This window comes from Pristiophorus japonicus, chromosome 11, assembly GCF_044704955.1.
Source record: "Pristiophorus japonicus isolate sPriJap1 chromosome 11, sPriJap1.hap1, whole genome shotgun sequence".
Lineage (NCBI taxonomy): Eukaryota > Metazoa > Chordata > Chondrichthyes > Pristiophoridae > Pristiophorus > Pristiophorus japonicus.
The window spans coordinates 26,920,771-26,942,279 of record NC_091987.1 but is presented as its reverse complement, the minus strand read 5'-3'; positions in this window follow the sequence as shown (position 1 = coordinate 26,942,279).

The window sequence follows — 21,509 nt, the reverse complement described above, 5'->3', positions numbered from 1 at the left end:
AGATGATTCACTGATTCACTCAGTGTCTGATGATTCACCCAGTGTCAGATGATTCACTCAGTGTCAGATGATTCACTGATTCACTCAGTGTCTGATGATTCACCCTGTGTCTGATGATTCACTCAGTGTCTGATGATTCACCCAGTGTCAGATGATTCATCCAGTGTCTGATGATTCACTCAGTTTCAGATGATTCATCCAGTGTCTGATGATTCACTCAGTGTCTGATGATTCACTCAGTGTCTGATGATTCTGATGATTCACTCAGTGTCCGATGATTCACCCAGTGTCAGATGATTCACTCAGTGTCAGATGATTCACCCAGTGTCAGATGATTCACTCAGTGTCTGATGATTCACTCAGTGTCTGATGCTTCACTCAGTGTCTGATGATTCTGATGATTCACTCAGTGTCTGATGATTCACCCAGTGTCTGATGATTCACCCAGTGTCTGATGATTCTCCCAGTGCCTGATGATTCACTCAGTGTCTGATGATTCACCCAGTGTCAGATGATTCACTCAGTGTCAGATGATTCACCCAGTGTCTGATGATTCACCCAGTGTCTGATGATTCACCCAGTGTCTGATGATTCACCCAGTGTCTGATGATTCACCCAGTGTCTGATGATTCACCCAGTGTCAGATGATTCACCCAGTGTAAGATGATTCACGCAGTGTCTGATGATTCACCCAGTGTCTGATGATTCACCCAGTGTCTGATGATTCACCCAGTGTCTGATGATTCACCCAGTGTCAGATGATTCACCCAGTGTCAGATGATTCACTCAGTGTCAGATGATTCACCCAGTGTCAGATGATTCACCCAGTGTCAGATGATTCACCCAGTGTCAGATGATTCACTCAGTGTCTGATGATTCTGATGATTCACCCAGTGTCTGATGATTCACTCAGTGTCTGATGATTCTGATAATTCACTCAGTGTCTGATGATTCACTCAGTGTCTGATGATTCTGATGATTCACCCAGTGTCTGATGATTCACTCAGTGTCTGATGATTCTGATGATTCACCCAATGTCTGATGATTCACCCAGTGTCAGATGATTCACTCAGTGTCTGATGATTCACTCAGTGTCAGATGATTCACTCAGTGTCTGATGATTCACTCAGTGTCTGATGATTCACTCAGTGTCTGATGATTCACTCAGTGTCTGATGATTCACCCAGTGTCTGATAATTCACTCAGTGTCTGATGATTCACTCAGCGTCTGATGATTCACTCAGTGTCAGATGATTCACTCAGTGTCAGATGATTCACCCAGTGTCTGATGATTCACTCAGTGTCTGATGATTCACCCAGTGTCTGATGATTCACTCAGTGTCTGATGATTCACCCAGTGTCAGATGATTCACTCAGTGTCCGATGATTCACCCAGTGTCCGATGATTCACCCAGTATTTGATGATTCACTCAGCGTCTAATGATTCACTCAGTGCCTGATGATTCACTCAGTGTCAGATGATTCACTCAGTGTCTGATGATTCACTCAGTGTCAGATGATTCACTCAGTGTCTGATGATTCACCCAGTGTCTGATGATTCACTCAGTGTCTGATGATTCACTCAGTGTCTGATGATTCTGATGATTCACTCAGTGTCCGATGATTCACCCAGTGTCTGATGATTCACTCAGTGTCTGATGATTCACTCAGTATCTGATGATTCACTCAGTGTCAGATGATTCACCCAGTGTCTGATGTTTCACCCAGTGTCTGATGATTCACCCAGTGTCTGATGATTCACCCAGTGTCTGATGATTCACCCAGTGTCAGATGATTCACCCAGTGTCAGATGATTCACCCAGTGTTTGATGATTCACCCAGTGTCTGATGATTCACTCAGTGTCAGATGATTCACTCAGTGTCTGATGATTCACCCAATGTCAGATGTTTCACCCAGTGTCAGATGATTCACACAGTGTCAGATGATTCACTCAGTGTCTGATGATTCTGATGATTCACCCAGTGTCTGATGATTCACTCAGTGTCTGATGATTCTGATGATTCACCCAGTGTCTGATGATTCACTCAGTGTCTGATGATTCTGATGATTCACCCAGTGTCTGATGATTCTGATGATTCACCCAGTGTCTGATGATTCACTCAGTGTCTGATGATTCTGATAATTCACTCAGTGTCTGATGATTCACTCAGTGTCTGATGATTCTGATGATTCACCCAGTGTCTGATGATTCACTCAGTGTCTGATGATTCTGATGATTCACCCAATGTCTGATGATTCACCCAGTGTCAGATGATTCACTCAGTGTCTGATGATTCACTCAGTGTCAGATGATTCACTCAGTGTCTGATGATTCACTCAGTGTCTGATGATTCACTCAGTGTCTGATGATTCACTCAGTGTCTGATGATTCACCCAGTGTCTGATAATTCACTCAGTGTCTGATGATTCACTCAGCGTCTGATGATTCACTCAGTGTCAGATGATTCACTCAGTGTCAGATGATTCACCCAGTGTCTGATGATTCACTCAGTGTCTGATGATTCACCCAGTGTCTGATGATTCACTCAGTGTCTGATGATTCACCCAGTGTCAGATGATTCACTCAGTGTCCGATGATTCACCCAGTGTCCGATGATTCACCCAGTATTTGATGATTCACTCAGCGTCTAATGATTCACTCAGTGCCTGATGATTCACTCAGTGTCAGATGATTCACTCAGTGTCTGATGATTCACTCAGTGTCAGATGATTCACTCAGTGTCTGATGATTCACCCAGTGTCTGATGATTCACTCAGTGTCTGATGATTCACTCAGTGTCTGATGATTCTGATGATTCACTCAGTGTCCGATGATTCACCCAGTGTCTGATGATTCACCCAGTGTCAGACGATTCACCCAGTGTCAGATGATTCACCCAGTGTCTGATGATTCACTCAGTGTCTGATGATTCACCCAGTGTCAGATGATTCACCCAGTGTCAAATGATTCACCCAGTGTCAGATGATTCACCCAGTGTCTGATGATTCACTCAGTGTCTGATGATTCACTCAGTGTCTGATGATTCTGATGATTCACTCAGTGTCTGATGATTCACCCAGTGTCTGATGATTCACCCAGTGTCTGATGATTCTCCCAGTGCCTGATGATTCACTCAGTGTCTGATGATTCACCCAGTGTCAGATGATTCACTCAGTGTCAGATGATTCACCCAGTGTCTGATGATTCACCCAGTGTCTGATGATTCACCCAGTGTCTGATAATTCACCCAGTGTCAGATGATTCACCCAGTGTAAGATGATTCACCCAGTGTCTGATGATTCACCCAGTGTCTGATGATTCACCCAGTGTCTGATGATTCACCCAGTGTCAGATGATTCACTCAGTGTCAGATGATTCACCCAGTGTCAGATGATTCACCCAGTGTCAGATGATTCACCCAGTGTCAGATGATTCACTCAGTGTCTGATGATTCTGATGATTCACCCAGTGTCTGATGATTCACTCAGTGTCTGATGATTCTGATGATTCACCCAGTGTCTGATGATTCACTCAGTGTCTGATGATTCTGATCATTCACCCAGTGTCTGATGATTCTGATGATTCACCCAGTGTCTGATGATTCACTCAGTGTCTGATGATTCTGATGATTCACTCAGTGTCTGATGATTCACTCAGTGTCTCATGATTCTGATGATTCACCCAGTGTCTGATGATTCACTCAGTGTCTGATGATTCTGATGATTCACCCAATGTCTGATGATTCACCCAGTGTCAGATGATTCACTCAGTGTCTGATGATTCACTCAGTGTCTGATGATTCACTCAGTTTCTGATGATTCACTCAGTGTCAGATGATTCACTGATTCACTCAGTGTCTGATGATTCACCCAGTGTCAGATGATTCACTGATTCACTCAGTGTCTGATGATTCACCCAGTGTCAGATGATTCACTCAGTGTCAGATGATTCACTGATTCACTCAGTGTCTGATGATTCACCCTGTGTCTGATGATTCACTCAGTGTCTGATGATTCACCCAGTGTCAGATGATTCATCCAGTGTCTGATGATTCACTCAGTTTCAGATGATTCATCCAGTGTCTGATGATTCACTCAGTGTCTGATGATTCACTCAGTGTCTGATGATTCTGATGATTCACTCAGTGTCCGATGATTCACCCAGTGTCAGATGATTCACTCAGTGTCAGATGATTCACCCAGTGTCAGATGATTCACTCAGTGTCTGATGATTCACTCAGTGTCTGATGATTCACTCAGTGTCTGATGATTCTGATGATTCACTCAGTGTCTGATGATTCACCCAGTGTCTGATGATTCACCCAGTGTCTGATGATTCTCCCAGTGCCTGATGATTCACTCAGTGTCTGATGATTCACCCAGTGTCAGATGATTCACTCAGTGTCAGATGATTCACCCAGTGTCTGATGATTCACCCAGTGTCTGATGATTCACCCAGTGTCTGATGATTCACCCAGTGTCTGATGATTCACCCAGTGTCTGATGATTCACCCAGTGTCAGATGATTCACCCAGTGTAAGATGATTCACGCAGTGTCTGATGATTCACCCAGTGTCTGATGATTCACCCAGTGTCTGATGATTCACCCAGTGTCTGATGATTCACCCAGTGTCAGATGATTCACCCAGTGTCAGATGATTCACTCAGTGTCAGATGATTCACCCAGTGTCAGATGATTCACCCAGTGTCAGATGATTCACCCAGTGTCAGATGATTCACTCAGTGTCTGATGATTCTGATGATTCACCCAGTGTCTGATGATTCACTCAGTGTCTGATGATTCTGATGATTCACCCAGTGTCTGATGATTCACTCAGTGTCTGATGATTCTGATGATTCACCCAGTGTCTGATGATTCTGATGATTCACCCAGTGTCTGATGATTCACTCAGTGTCTGATGATTCTGATAATTCACTCAGTGTCTGATGATTCACTCAGTGTCTGATGATTCTGATGATTCACCCAGTGTCTGATGATTCACTCAGTGTCTGATGATTCTGATGATTCACCCAATGTCTGATGATTCACCCAGTGTCAGATGATTCACTCAGTGTCTGATGATTCACTCAGTGTCAGATGATTCACTCAGTGTCTGATGATTCACTCAGTGTCTGATGATTCACTCAGTGTCTGATGATTCACTCAGTGTCTGATGATTCACCCAGTGTCTGATAATTCACTCAGTGTCTGATGATTCACTCAGCGTCTGATGATTCACTCAGTGTCAGATGATTCACTCAGTGTCAGATGATTCACCCAGTGTCTGATGATTCACTCAGTGTCTGATGATTCACCCAGTGTCTGATGATTCACTCAGTGTCTGATGATTCACCCAGTGTCAGATGATTCACTCAGTGTCCGATGATTCACCCAGTGTCCGATGATTCACCCAGTATTTGATGATTCACTCAGCGTCTAATGATTCACTCAGTGCCTGATGATTCACTCAGTGTCAGATGATTCACTCAGTGTCTGATGATTCACTCAGTGTCAGATGATTCACTCAGTGTCTGATGATTCACCCAGTGTCTGATGATTCACTCAGTGTCTGATGATTCACTCAGTGTCTGATGATTCTGATGATTCACTCAGTGTCCGATGATTCACCCAGTGTCTGATGATTCACCCAGTGTCAGACGATTCACCCAGTGTCAGATGATTCACCCAGTGTCTGATGATTCACTCAGTGTCTGATGATTCACCCAGTGTCAGATGATTCACCCAGTGTCAAATGATTCACCCAGTGTCAGATGATTCACCCAGTGTCTGATGATTCACTCAGTGTCTGATGATTCACTCAGTGTCTGATGATTCTGATGATTCACTCAGTGTCTGATGATTCACCCAGTGTCTGATGATTCACCCAGTGTCTGATGATTCTCCCAGTGCCTGATGATTCACTCAGTGTCTGATGATTCACCCAGTGTCAGATGATTCACTCAGTGTCAGATGATTCACCCAGTGTCTGATGATTCACCCAGTGTCTGATGATTCACCCAGTGTCTGATAATTCACCCAGTGTCAGATGATTCACCCAGTGTAAGATGATTCACCCAGTGTCTGATGATTCACCCAGTGTCTGATGATTCACCCAGTGTCTGATGATTCACCCAGTGTCAGATGATTCACTCAGTGTCAGATGATTCACCCAGTGTCAGATGATTCACCCAGTGTCAGATGATTCACCCAGTGTCAGATGATTCACTCAGTGTCTGATGATTCTGATGATTCACCCAGTGTCTGATGATTCACTCAGTGTCTGATGATTCTGATGATTCACCCAGTGTCTGATGATTCACTCAGTGTCTGATGATTCTGATCATTCACCCAGTGTCTGATGATTCTGATGATTCACCCAGTGTCTGATGATTCACTCAGTGTCTGATGATTCTGATGATTCACTCAGTGTCTGATGATTCACTCAGTGTCTCATGATTCTGATGATTCACCCAGTGTCTGATGATTCACTCAGTGTCTGATGATTCTGATGATTCACCCAATGTCTGATGATTCACCCAGTGTCAGATGATTCACTCAGTGTCTGATGATTCACTCAGTGTCAGATGATTCACTCAGTGTCTGATGATTCACCCAGTGTCTGATGATTCACCCAGTGTCTGATGATTCACTCAGTGTCTGATGATTCACCCAGTGTCTGATGATTCACTCAGTGTCTGATGATACACCCAAAGTCTGATGATTCACTCAGTGTCTGATGATTCACTCAGTGTCTGATGATTCACTCAGTGTCTGATAATTCACTCAGCGTCTGATGATTCACTCAGCGTCAGATGATTCACTCAGTGTCAGATGATTCACCCAGTGTCTGATGATTCACTCAGTGTCAGATGATTCACTCAGTGTCTGATGATTCACCCAGTGTCTGATGATTCACCCAGTGTCAGATGATTCACCCAATGTCTGATGATTCACTCAGTGTCTGATGATTCACTCAGTGTCTGATGATTCACCCAGTGTCTGATGATTCACCCAGTGCCAGAAGATTCACCCAGTGTCTGATGATTCCCTCAGTGTCTGATGATTCACCCAGTGTCTGATGATTCACCCAGTGTCAGATGATTCACCCAGTGTCTGATGATTCACCCAGTGTCTGATGATTCACCCAGTGTCAGATGATTCACTCAGTGTCTGATGATTCACCCAGTGTCTGATGATTCACCCAGTGTCTGATGATTCACTCAGTGTCAGATGATTCACCCAGTGTCAGATGATTCACCCAGTGTCAGATGATTCACCCAGTGTCTGATGATTCACCCAGTGTCAGATGATTCACCCAATGTCAGATGATTCACCCAGTGTCAGATGATTCACCCAGTGTCAGATGATTCACCCAGTGTCAAATGATTCACCCAGTGTCTGATGATTCACCCAATGTCAGATGATTCACCCAGTGTCTGATCATTCACCCAGTGTCTGATGATTCACCCAGTGCCTGATGATTCACCCAGTGTCTGATGATTCACTCAGTGTCTGATGATTCACCCAGTGTCAGATGATTCACCCAGTGTCTGATGATTCACCCAGTGTCTGATGATTCACTCAGTCTCTGATGATTCACTCAGTGTCTGATGATTCACTCAGTGTCAGATGATTCACCCAATGTCTGATGATTCACCCAGTGTCTGATGATTCACCCAGTGTCTGATGATTCACCCAGTGTCTGATGATTCACCCAGTGTCTGATGATTCACCCAGTGTCAGATGATTCACCCAGTGTCAGATGATTCACCCAGTGTTTGATGATTCACCCAGTGTCTGATGATTCACTCAGTGTCAGATGATTCACTCAGTGTCTGAGATTCACCCAGTGTCTGATGATTCACCCAATGTCAGATGATTCACCCAGTGTCAGATGATTCACCCAGTGTCTGATGATTCACTCAGTGTCTGATGATTCACCCAATGTCAGATGATTCACCCAGTGTCAGATGATTCACCCAGTGTCAGATGATTCATCCAGTGTCTGATGATTCACTCAGTGTCTGATGATTCACCAAGTGTCAGATGATTCACTCAGTGTCTGATGATTCACCCAGTGTCTGATGATTCACTCAGTGTCAGATGATTCACCCAATATCTGATGATTCACCCAGTGTCTGATGATTCACTCAGTGTCAGATGATTCACTCAGTGTGAGATGATTCACTCAGTCTCTGATGATTCACCCAGTGTCTGATGATTCACTCAGTGTCAGATGATTCACCCAATCTCTGATGATTCACTCAGTGTCAGATGATTCACTCAGTCTCTGATGATTCACCCAGTGTCTGATGATTCACTCAGTGTCAGATGATTCACTCAGTGTGAGAAGATTCACTCAGTCTCTGATGATTCACCCAGTGTCTGATGATTCACCCAGTGTCAGATGATTCACCCAGTGTCAGATGATTCACTCAGTGTCTGATGATTCACTCAGTGTCAGATGATTCACACAGTGTCAGATGATTCACCCAGTGTCTGATGATTCACTCAGTGTCAGATGATTCACCCAATGTCTGATGATTCACCCAGTGTCTGATGATTCACCCAGTGTCTGATGATTCATTAAGTGTCTGATGATTCACCCAGTGTCTGATGATTCACTCAGTCTCTGATGATTCACCCAGTGTCTGATGATTCACTCAGTCTCTGATGATTCACCCAGTGTCTGATGATTCACTCAGTGTCTGATGATTCACCCAATGTCTGTTGATTCACTCAGTGTCTGATGATTCACTCAGTCTCTGAAGATTCACCCAGTGTCTGATGATTCACTCAGTGTCAGATGATTCACCCAGTGTCTGATGATTCACCCAGTGTCAGATGATTCACCCAGTGTCTGATGATTCAGCCAGTGTCTGATGATTCACTCAGTGTCAAATGATTCACCCAGTGTCTGATGATTCACTCAGTGTCTGATGATTCACTCAGTGTCAGATGATTCACCCAGTGTCTGATGATTCACCCAGTTTCAGATGATTCACCCAGTATCTGATGATTCACTCAGTGTCAGATGATTCACTCAGTGTCTGATGATTCACTCAGTGTCTGATTCACTCAGTGTCTGATGATTCACTCAGTCTCTGATGATTCACCCAGTGTCTGATGATTCACTCAGTGTCAGATGATTCACCCAGTGTCAGATGATTGACCCAGTGTCTGATGATTCACCCAGTGTCTGATGATTCACCCAGTGTCTGATGATTCACTCAGTGTCAGATGATTCACCCAATGTCTGATGATTCACCCAGTGTCTGATGATTCACCCATTGTCTGATGCTTCACCCAGTGTCAGATGATTCACTCAGTGTCAGATGATTCACCCAGTGTCTGATGATTCACCCAATGTCTGATGATTCACCCAATGTCTGATGATTCACCCAGTGTCTGCTGATTCACCCAGTGTCTGATGATTCACCCAGTGTCTGATGATTCACCCAGTGTCAGATGATTCACCCAGTGTCTGATGATTCACCCAGTGTCAGAGGATTCACCCAGTGTCAGTTGATTCACCCAATGTCTGATGATTCACCCAGTGTCTGATGATTCACCCAGTGTCTGCTGATTCACCCAGTGTCTGATGATTCACTCAGTGTCAGATGATTCAACCAATGTCTGATGATTCACCCAGTGTCTGATGATTCACCCAGTGTCTGATGATTCACCCAGTGTCAGATGATTCACTCAGTGTCAGATGATTCACCCAGTGTCTGATGATTCACCCAGTGTCAGATGATTCACCCAATGTCTGATGATTCACCCAGTGTCAGATGATTCACCCAATGTCAGATGATTCACCCAGTGTCAGATGATTCACCCAATGTCTGATGATTCACTCAGTGTCAGATGATTCACCCAGTGTCAGATGATTCACCCAATGTCTGATGATTCACCCAGTGTCAGATGATTCACCCAGTGTCAGATGATTCACCCAGTGTCAGATGATTCACCCAATGTCTGATGATTCACACAGTGTCTGATGATTCACCCAGTGTCTGATGATTCACCCAGTGTCTGATGATTCACTCAGTGTCTGATGATTCACTCAGTGTCTGACGATTCACCCAGTGCCTGATGATTCACCCAGTGTCAGATGATTCACTCAGTGTCTGATGATTCACCCAATGTCAGATGATTCACCCAATGTCAGATGATTCACCCAGTGTCAGATGATTCACCCAGTGTCTGATGATTCACTCAGTGTCTGATGATTCACCCAATGTCAGATGATTCACCCAATGTCAGATGATTCACCCAGTGTCAGATGATTCACCCAGTGTCAGATGATTCACCCAGTGCCTGATGATTCACTCAGTGTCTGATGATTCACCCAGTGTCTGATGATTCACCCAGTGTCTGATGATTCACCCAGTGTCAGATGATTCACCCAGTGTCAGATGATTCACCCAGTGTCAGAGGATTCACCCAGTGTCAGATGATTCACCCAATGTCTGATGATTCACCCAGTGTCTGATGATTCACCCAGTGTCTGCTGATTCACCCAGTGTCTGATGATTCACTCAGTGTCAGATGGTTCAACCAATGTCTGATGATTCACCCAGTGTCTGATGATTCACCCAGTGTCTGATGATTCACCCAGTGTCTGATGATTCACCCAGTGTCAGATGATTCACTCAGTGTCAGATGATTCACCCAGTGTCTGATGATGCACCCAGTGTCAGATGATTCACCCAATGTCTGATGATTCACCCAGTGTCAGATGATTCACCCAATGTCAGATGATTCACCCAGTGTCAAATGATTCACCCAATGTCTGATGATTCACTCAGTGTCAGATGATTCACCCAGTGTCAGATGATTCACCCAATGTCTGATGATTCACCCAGTGTCAGATGATTCACCCAGTGTCAGATGATTCACCCAGTGTCAGATGATTCACCCAATGTCTGATGATTCACCCAGTGTCTGATGATTCACCCAGTGTCTGATGATTCACCCATGTGTCTGATGATTCACTCAGTGTCTGATGATTCACTCAGTGTCTGACGATTCACCCAGTGCCTGATGATTCACCCAGTGTCAGATGATTCACTCAGTGTCTGATGATTCACCCAATGTCAGATGATTCACCCAATGTCAGATGATTCACCCAGTGTCAGATGATTCACCCAGTGTCTGATGATTCACTCAGTGTCTGATGATTCACCCAATGTCAGATGATTCACCCAATGTCAGATGATTCACCCAGTGTCAGATGATTCACCCAGTGTCAGATGATTCACCCAGTGCCTGATGATTCACTCAGTGTCTGATGATTCACCCAGTGTCAGATGATTCACTCAGTGTCTGATGATTCACCCAGTGTCTGATGATTCACTCAGTGTCAGATGATTCACCCAGTGTCAGATGATTCACCCAGTGTCAGATGATTCACTCAGTCTCTGATGATTCACCCAGTGTCTGATGATTCACCCAGTGTCAGATGATTCACCCAATGTCTGATGATTCACCCAGTGTCTGATGATTCACCCAGTGTCTGATGATTCACTCAGTGTCTGATGATTCACTCAGTGTCTGACGATTCACCCAGTGCCTGATGATTCACCCAGTGTCAGATGATTCACTCAGTGTCTGATGATTCACCCAATGTCAGATGATTCACCCAATGTCAGATGATTCACCCAGTGTCAGATGATTCACCCAGTGTCTGATGATTCACTCAGTGTCTGATGATTCACCCAGTGTCAGATGATTCACTCAGTGTCTGATGATTCACCCAGTGTCTGATGATTCACTCAGTGTCAGATGATTCACCCAATATCTGATGATTCACCCAGTGTCTGATGATTCACTCAGTGTGAGATGATTCACTCAGTGTCTGATGATTCACCCAGTGTCTGATGATTCACCCAGTGTCAGATGATTCAGCCAGTGTCAGATGATTCACTCAGTTTCTGATGATTTACTCAGTGTCAGATGATTCACCCATTGTCTGATGATTCACTCAGTGTCAGATGATTCACTCAGTCTCTGATGATTCACCCAGTGTCTGATGATTCACTCAGTGTCTGATGATTCACCCAATGTCTGATGATTCACTCAGTGTCTGATGATTCACTCAGTCTCTGAAGATTCACCCAGTGTCTGATGATTCACTCAGTCTCTGATGATTCACCCAGTGTCTGATGATTCACTCAGTCTCTGATGATTCACCCAGTGTCTGATGATTCACCCAGTGTCAGATGATTCACCCAGTGTCTGATGATTCACGCATTGTCTGATGATTCACGCAGTGTCTGATGATTCACCCAGTGTCTGATGATTCACCCAGTGTCAGTTGATTCACCCAATGTCTGATGATTCACCCAGTGTCTGATGATTCACCCAGTGTCAGATGATTCATCCAATGTCAGATGATTCACCCAATGTCAGATGATTCACCCAGTGTCAGATGATTCACCCAGTGTCAGATGATTCACCCAGTGTCTGATGATTCACCCAATGTCAGATGATTCACTCAGTGTCTGATGATTCACTCAGTGTCTGATGATTCACCCAGTGTCTGATGATTCACTCAGTGTCTGATGATTCACCCAGTGTCAGATGATTCACCCAGTGTCTGATGATTCACCCAGTGTCTGATGATTCACTCAGTGTCTGATGATTCACTCAGTGTCTGATGATTCACTCAGTGTCAGATGATTCACCCAATGTCTGATGATTCACCCAGTGTCTGATGATTCACCCAGTGTCTGATGATTCACCCAGTGTCTGATGATTCACCCAGTGTCTGATGATTCACCCAGTGTCAGATGATTCACCCAGTGTCAGATGATTCACCCAGTGTTTGATGATTCACCCAGTGTCTGATGATTCACTCAGTGTCAGATGATTCACTCAGTGTCTGATGATTCACCCAGTGTCTGATGATTCACCCAATGTCAGATGATTCACCCAGTGTCAGATGATTCACCCAGTGTCTGATGATTCACCCAGTGTCTGATGATTCACTCAGTGTCTGATGATTCACTCAGTGTCTGACGATTCACCCAGTGCCTGATGATTCACCCAGTGTCAGATGATTCACTCAGTGTCTGATGATTCACCCAATGTCAGATGATTCACCCAATGTCAGATGATTCACCCAGTGTCAGATGATTCACCCAGTATCTGATGATTCACTCAGTGTCTGATGATTCACCCAATGTCAGATGATTCACCCATTGTCAGATGATTCACCCAGTGTCAGATGATTCACCCAGTGTCAGATGATTCACCCAGTGCCTGATGATTCACTCAGTGTCTGATGATTCACCCAGTGTCAGATGATTCACTCAGTGTCTGATGATTCACCCAGTGTCTGATGATTCACTCAGTGTCAGATGATTCACCCAATATCTGATGATTCACCCAGTGTCTGATGATTCACTCAGTGTCAGATGATTCACTCAGTGTGAGATGATTCACTCAGTCTCTGATGATTCACCCAGTGTCTGATGATTCACCCAGTGTTAGATGATTCACCCAGTGTCAGATGATTCACTCAGTGTCTGATGATTCACTCAGTGTCAGATGATTCACCCAGTGTCTGATGATTCACTCAGTGTCAGATGATTCACCCAGTGTCTGATGATTCACTCAGTGTCAGATGATTCACCCAATGTCTGATGATTCACCCAGTGTCTGATGATTCACCCAGTGTCTGATGATTCACCCAGTGTCTGATGATTCACTAAGTGTCTGATGATTCACCCAGTGTCTGATGATTCACTCAGTTTCTGATGATTCACCCAGTGTCTGATGATTCACTCAGTCTCTGATGATTCACCCAGTGTCTGATGATTCACCCAATGTCTGATGATTCACTCAGTGTCTGATGATTCACTCAGTCTCTGAAGATTCACCCAGTGTCTGATGATTCACTCAGTCTCTGATGATTCACCCAGTGTCTGATGATTCACTCAGTCTCTGATGATTCACCCAGTGTCTGATGATTCACCCAGTGTCAGATGATTCACCCAGTGTCTGATGATTCACGCAGTGTCTGATGATTCACGCAGTGTCTGATGATTCACCCAGTGTCTGATGATTCACCCAGTGTCAGTTGATTCACCCAATGCCTGATGATTCACCCAGTGTCTGATGATTCACCCAGTGTCAGATGATTCACCCAATGTCAGATGATTCACCCAATGTCAGATGATTCACCCAGTGTCAGATGATTCACCCAGTGTCAGATGATTCACCCAGTGTCTGATGATTCATCCAATGTCAGATGATTCACTCAGTGTCTGATGATTCACTCAGTGTCTGATGATTCACCCAGTGTCTGATGATTCACCCAGTGCCTGATGATTCACCCAGTGTCTGATGATTCACTCAGTGTCTGATGATTCACCCAGTGTCAGATGATTCACCCAGTGTCTGATGATTCACCCAGTGTCTGATGATTCACCCAGTGTCTGATGATTCACTCAGTGTCTGATGATTCACTCAGTGTCTGATGATTCACTCAGTGTCAGATGATTCACCCAGTGTCTGATGTTTCACCCAGTGTCTGATGATTCACCCAGTGTCTGATGATTCACCCAGTGTCTGATGATTCACCCAGTGTCAGATGATTCACCCAGTGTCAGATGATTCACCCAGTGTTTGATGATTCACCCAGTGTCTGATGATTCACTCAGTGTCAGATGATTCACTCAGTGTCTGATGATTCACCCAATGTCAGATGTTTCACCCAGTGTCAGATGATTCACCCAGTGTCAGATGATTCACCCAGTGTCTGATGATTCACTCAGTGTCTGATGATTCACCCAGTGTCTGACGATTCACCCAATGTCAGATGATTCACCCAATGTCAGATGATTCACCCAGTGTTAGATGATTCACCCAGTGTCAGATGATTCACCCAATGTCAGATGATTCACCCAGTTTCAGATGATTCACCCAGTGTCTGATGATTCACTCAGTGTCTGATGATTCACCCAATGACAGATGATTCACCCAATGTCAGATGACTCACCCAGATGATTCACCCAGTGTCTGATGATTCACTCAGTGTCTGATGATTCACCCAGTGTCAGATGATTCACTCAGTGTCTGATGATTCACCCAGTGTCTGATGATTCACTCAGTGTCAGATGATTCACCCAATATCTGATGATTCACTCAGTGTCTGATGATTCACTCAGTGTCAGATGATTCACTCAGTGTGAGATGATTCACTCAGGCTCTGATGATTCACCCAGTGTCTGATGATTCACTCAGTGTCAGATGATTCACTCAGTCTCTGATGATTCACCCAGTGTCTAATGATTCACTCAGTGTCAGATGATTCACTCAGTGTGAGATGATTCACTCAGTCTCTGATGATTCACCCAGTGTCAGATGATTCACCCAGTGTCAGATGATTCACCCAGTGTCAGATGATGCACTCAGTGTCTGATGATTCACTCAGTGTCAGATGATTCACCCAGTGGCTGATGATTCACTCAGTGTCAGATGATTCACCCAGTGCCTGATGATTCACTCAGTGTCAGATGATTCACCCAATGTCTGATGATTCACCCAGTGTCTGATGATTCACCCAGTGTCTGATGATTCACTAAGTGTCTGATGATTCACCCAGTGTCTGATGATTCACTCAGTCTCTGATGATTCACCCAGTGTCTGATGATTCACTCAGTCTCTGATGATTCACCCAGTGTCTGATGATTCACTCAGTGTCTGATGATTCACCCAATGTCTGATGATTCACTCAGTGTCTGATGATTCACTCAGTCTCTGAAGATTCACCCAGTGTCTGATGATTCACTCAGTGTCAGATGATTCACCCAGTGTCTGATGATTCACCCAGTGTCTGATGATTCACCCAGTGTCTGATGATTCACCCAGTGTCTGACGATTCACTCAGTGTCAGAATATTCACCCAGTGTCTGATGATTCACCCAGTGTCTGATGATTCACTCAGTGTCAGATGATTCACCCAGTGTCTGATGATTCACCCAGTGTCAGATGATTCACCCAGTATCTGATGATTCACTCAGTGTCAGATGATTCACTCAGTGTCTGATGATTCACCCAGTGTCTGATGATTCACTCAGTCTCTGATGATTCACCCAGTGTCTGATGATTCACCCAGTGTCAGATGATTCACCCAGTGTCTGATGATTCACGCAGTGTCTGATGATTCACGCAGTGTCTGATGATTCACCCAGTGTCTGATGATTCACTCAGTCTCTGATGATTCACCCAGTGTCTGATGATTCACTCAGTCTCTGATGATTCACCCAGTGTCTGATGATTCACCCAGTGTCAGATGATTCACCCAGTGTCTGATGATTCATGCAGTGTCTGATGATTCACGCAGTGTCTGATGATTCACCCAGTGTCTGATGATTCACCCAGTGTCAGTTGATTCACCCAATGCCTGATGATTCACCCAGTGTCTGATGATTCACCCAGTGTCAGATGATTCACCCAATGTCAGATGATTCACCCAATGTCAGATGATTCACCCAGTGTCAGATGATTCACCCAGTGTCAGATGATTCACCCAGTGTCTGATGATTCACCCAGTGTCTGATGATTCACCCAGTGCCTGATGATTCACCCAGTGTCTGATGATTCACTCAGTGTCTGATGATTCACCCAGTGTCAGATGATTCACCCAGTGTCTGATGATTCACTCAGTGTCTGATGATTCACTCAGTATCTGATGATTCACTCAGTGTCAGATGATTCACCCAGTGTCTGATGTTTCACCCAGTGTCTGATGATTCACCCAGTGTCTGATGATTCACCCAGTGTCTGATGATTCACCCAGTGTCAGATGATTCACCCAGTGTCAGATGATTCACCCAGTGTTTGATGATTCACCCAGTGTCTGATGATTCACTCAGTGTCAGATGATTCACTCAGTGTCTGATGATTCACCCAATGTCAGATGTTTCACCCAGTGTCAGATGATTCACACAGTGTCAGATGATTCACCCAGTGTCTGATGATTCACTCAGTGTCTGATGATTCACCCAGTGTCTGACGATTCACCCAATGTCAGATGATTCACCCAATGTCAGATGATTCACCCAGTGTTAGATGATTCACCCAGTGTCAGATGATTCACCCAATGTCAGATGATTCACCCAGTTTCAGATGATTCACCCAGTGTCTGATGATTCACTCAGTGTCTGATGATTCACCCAATGACAGATGATTCACCCAATGTCAGATGACTCACCCAGATGATTCACCCAGTGTCTGATGATTCACTCAGTGTCTGATGATTCACCCAGTGTCAGATGATTCACTCAGTGTCTGATGATTCACCCAGTGTCTGATGATTCACTCAGTGTCAGATGATTCACCCAATATCTGATGATTCACTCAGTGTCAGATGATTCACTCAGTGTGAGATGATTCACTCAGGCTCTGATGATTCACCCAGTGTCTGATGATTCACTCAGTGTCAAATGATTCACTCAGTCTCTGATGATTCACCCAGTGTCTGATGATTCACTCAGTGTCAGATGATTCACTCAGTGTGAGATGATTCACTCAGTCTCTGATGATTCACCCAGTGTCAGATGATTCACCCAGTGTCAGATGATTCACCCAGTGTCAGATGATTCACTCAGTGTCTGATGATTCACTCAGTGTCAGATGATTCACCCAGTGGCTGATGATTCACTCAGTGTCAGATGATTTCCCCAGTGCCTGATGATTCACTCAGTGTCAGATGATTCACCCAGTGTCTGATGATTCACTCATTGTCAGAATATTCACCCAGTGTCTGATGATTCACCCAGTGTCTGATGATTCACTCAGTGTCAGATGATTCACTCAGTGTGAGATGATTCACTCAGGCTCTGATGATTCACCCAGTGTCTGATGATTCACTCAGTGTCAGATGATTCACTCAGTCTCTGATGATTCACCCAGTGTCTGATGATTCACTCAGTGTCAGATGATTCACTCAGTGTGAGATGATTCACTCAGTCTCTGATGATTCACCCAGTGTCAGATGATTCACCCAGTGTCAGATGATTCACTCAGTGTCTGATGATTCACTCAGTGTCAGATGATTCACCCAGTGGCTGATGATTCACTCAGTGTCAGATGATTTCCCCAGTGCCTGATGATTCACTCAGTTTCAGATGATTCACCCAATGTCTGATGATTCACCCAGTGTCTGATGATTCACCCAGTGTCTGATGATTCACTAAGTGTCTGATGATTCACCCAGTGTCTGATGATTCACTCAGTCTCTGATGATTCACCCAGTGTCTGATGATTCACTCAGTCTCTGATGATTCACCCAGTGTCTGATGATTCACTCAGTGTCTGATGATTCACCCAATGTCTGATGATTCACTCAGTGTCTGATGATTCACTCAGTCTCTGAAGATTCACCCAGTGTCTGATGATTCACTCAGTGTCTGATGATTCACGCAGTGTCTGATGATTCACGCAGTGTCTGATGATTCACCCAGTGTCTGATGATTCACTCAGTCTCTGATGATTCACCCAGTGTCTGATGATTCACTCAGTCTCTGATGATTCACCCAGTGTCTGATGATTCACCCAGTGTCAGATGATTCACCCAGTGTCTGATGATTCATGCAGTGTCTGATGATTCACGCAGTGTCTGATGATTCACCCAGTGTCTGATGATTCACCCAGTGTCAGTTGATTCACCCAATGCCTGATGATTCACCCAGTGTCTGATGATTCACCCAGTGTCAGATGATTCACCCAATGTCAGATGATTCACCCAATGTCAGATGATTCACCCAGTGTCAGATGATTCACCCAGTGTCAGATGATTCACCCAGTGTCTGATGATTCACCCAGTGTCTGATGATTCACCCAGTGCCTGATGATTCACCCAGTGTCTGATGATTCACTCAGTGTCTGATGATTCACCCAGTGTCAGATGATTCACCCAGTGTCTGATGATTCACTCAGTGTCTGATGATTCACTCAGTATCTGATGATTCACTCAGTGTCAGATGATTCACCCAGTGTCTGATGTTTCACCCAGTGTCTGATGATTCACCCAGTGTCTGATGATTCACCCAGTGTCTGATGATTCACCCAGTGTCAGATGATTCACCCAGTGTCAGATGATTCACCCAGTGTTTGATGATTCACCCAGTGTCTGATGATTCACTCAGTGTCAGATGATTCACTCAGTGTCTGATGATTCACCCAATGTCAGATGTTTCACCCAGTGTCAGATGATTCACACAGTGTCAGATGATTCACCCAGTGTCTGATGATTCACTCAGTGTCTGATGATTCACCCAGTGTCTGACGATTCACCCAATGTCAGATGATTCACCCAATGTCAGATGATTCACCCAGTGTTAGATGATTCACCCAGTGTCAGATGATTCACCCAATGTCAGATGATTCACCCAGTTTCAGATGATTCACCCAGTGTCTGATGATTCACTCAGTGTCTGATGATTCACCCAATGACAGATGATTCACCCAATGTCAGATGACTCACCCAGATGATTCACCCAGTGTCTGATGATTCACTCAGTGTCTGATGATTCACCCAGTGTCAGATGATTCACTCAGTGTCTGATGATTCACCCAGTGTCTGATGATTCACTCAGTGTCAGATGAATCACCCAATATCTGATGATTCACTCAGTGTCAGATGATTCACTCAGTGTGAGATGATTCACTCAGTCTCTGATGATTCACCCAGTGTCTGATGATTCACTCAGTGTCAAATGATTCACTCAGTCTCTGATGATTCACCCAGTGTCTGATGATTCACTCAGTGTCAGATGATTCACTCAGTGTGAGATGATTCACTCAGTCTCTGATGATTCACCCAGTGTCAGATGATTCACCCAGTGTCAGATGATTCACCCAGTGTCAGATGATTCACTCAGTGTCTGATGATTCACTCAGTGTCAGATGATTCACCCAGTGGCTGATGATTCACTCAGTGTCAGATGATTTCCCCAGTGCCTGATGATTCACTCAGTGTCAGATGATTCACCCAGTGTCTGATGATTCACCCAGTGTCTGATGATTCACTCATTGTCAGAATATTCACCCAGTGTCTGATGATTCACCCAGTGTCTGATGATTCACTCAGTGTCAGATGATTCACCCAGTGTCAGGTGATTCACTCAGTGTCTGATGATTCACCCAGTGTCTGATGATTCACTCAGTGTCAGATGATTCACCCAATATCTGATGATTCACTCAGTGTCAGATGATTCACTCAGTGTGAGATGATTCACTCAGGCTCTGATGATTCACCCAGTGTCTGATGATTCACTCAGTGTCAGATGATTCACTCAGTCTCTGATGATTCACCCAGTGTCTGATGATTCACTCAGTGTCAGATGATTCACTCAGTGTGAGATGATTCACTCAGTCTCTGATGATTCACCCAGTGTCAGATGATTCACCCAGTGTCAGATGATTCACTCAGTGTCTGATGATTCACTCAGTTTCAGATGATTCACCCAGTGGCTGATGATTCACTCAGTGTCAGATGATTTCCCCAGTGCCTGATGATTCACTCAGTTTCAGATGATTCACCCAATGTCTGATGATTCACCCAGTGTCTGATGATTCACCCAGTGTCTGATGATTCACTAAGTGTCTGATGATTCACCCAGTGTCTGATGATTCACTCAGTCTCTGATGATTCACCCAGTGTCTGATGATTCACTCAGTCTCTGATGATTCACCCAGTGTCTGATGATTCACTCAGTGTCTGATGATTCACCCAATGTCTGATGATTCACTCAGTGTCTGATGATTCACTCAGTCTCTGAAGATTCACCCAGTGTCTGATGATTCACTCAGTGTCTGATGATTCACCCAGTGTCTGATGATTCACCCAGTGTCTGATGATTCACCCAGTGTCTGATGATTCACTCATTGTCAGAATATTCACCCAGTGTCTGATGATTCACCCAGTGTCTGATGATTCACTCAGTGTCAGATGATTCACCCAGTGTCTGATGATTCACCCAGTGTCAGATGATTCACCCAGTATCTGATGATTCACTCAGTGTCAGATGATTCACTCAGTGTCTGATGATTCACTCAGTGTCTGATTCACTCAGTGTCTGATGATTCACCCAGTGTCTGATGATTCACCCAGTGTCTGATGATTCACTCAGCGTCAGATGATTCACCCAGTGTCTGATGATTCACTCAGTGTCTGATGATTCACTCAGTGTCTGATGATTCACCCAGTGTCTGATGATTCACTCAGTGTCAGATGATTCACCCAATGTCTGATGATTCACCCAGTGTCTGATGCTTCACCCAGTGTCAGATGATTCACTCAGTGTCAGATGATTCACCCAGTGTCTGATGATTCACCCAATGTCTGGTGATTCACCCAGTGTCAGATGATTCACCCAGTGTCAGATGATTCACCCAGTGTCAAATGATTCACCCAGTGTCAGATGATTCACCCAGTGTCAGATGATTCACCCAATGTCTGATGATTCACCCAGTGTCTGATGATTCACCCAG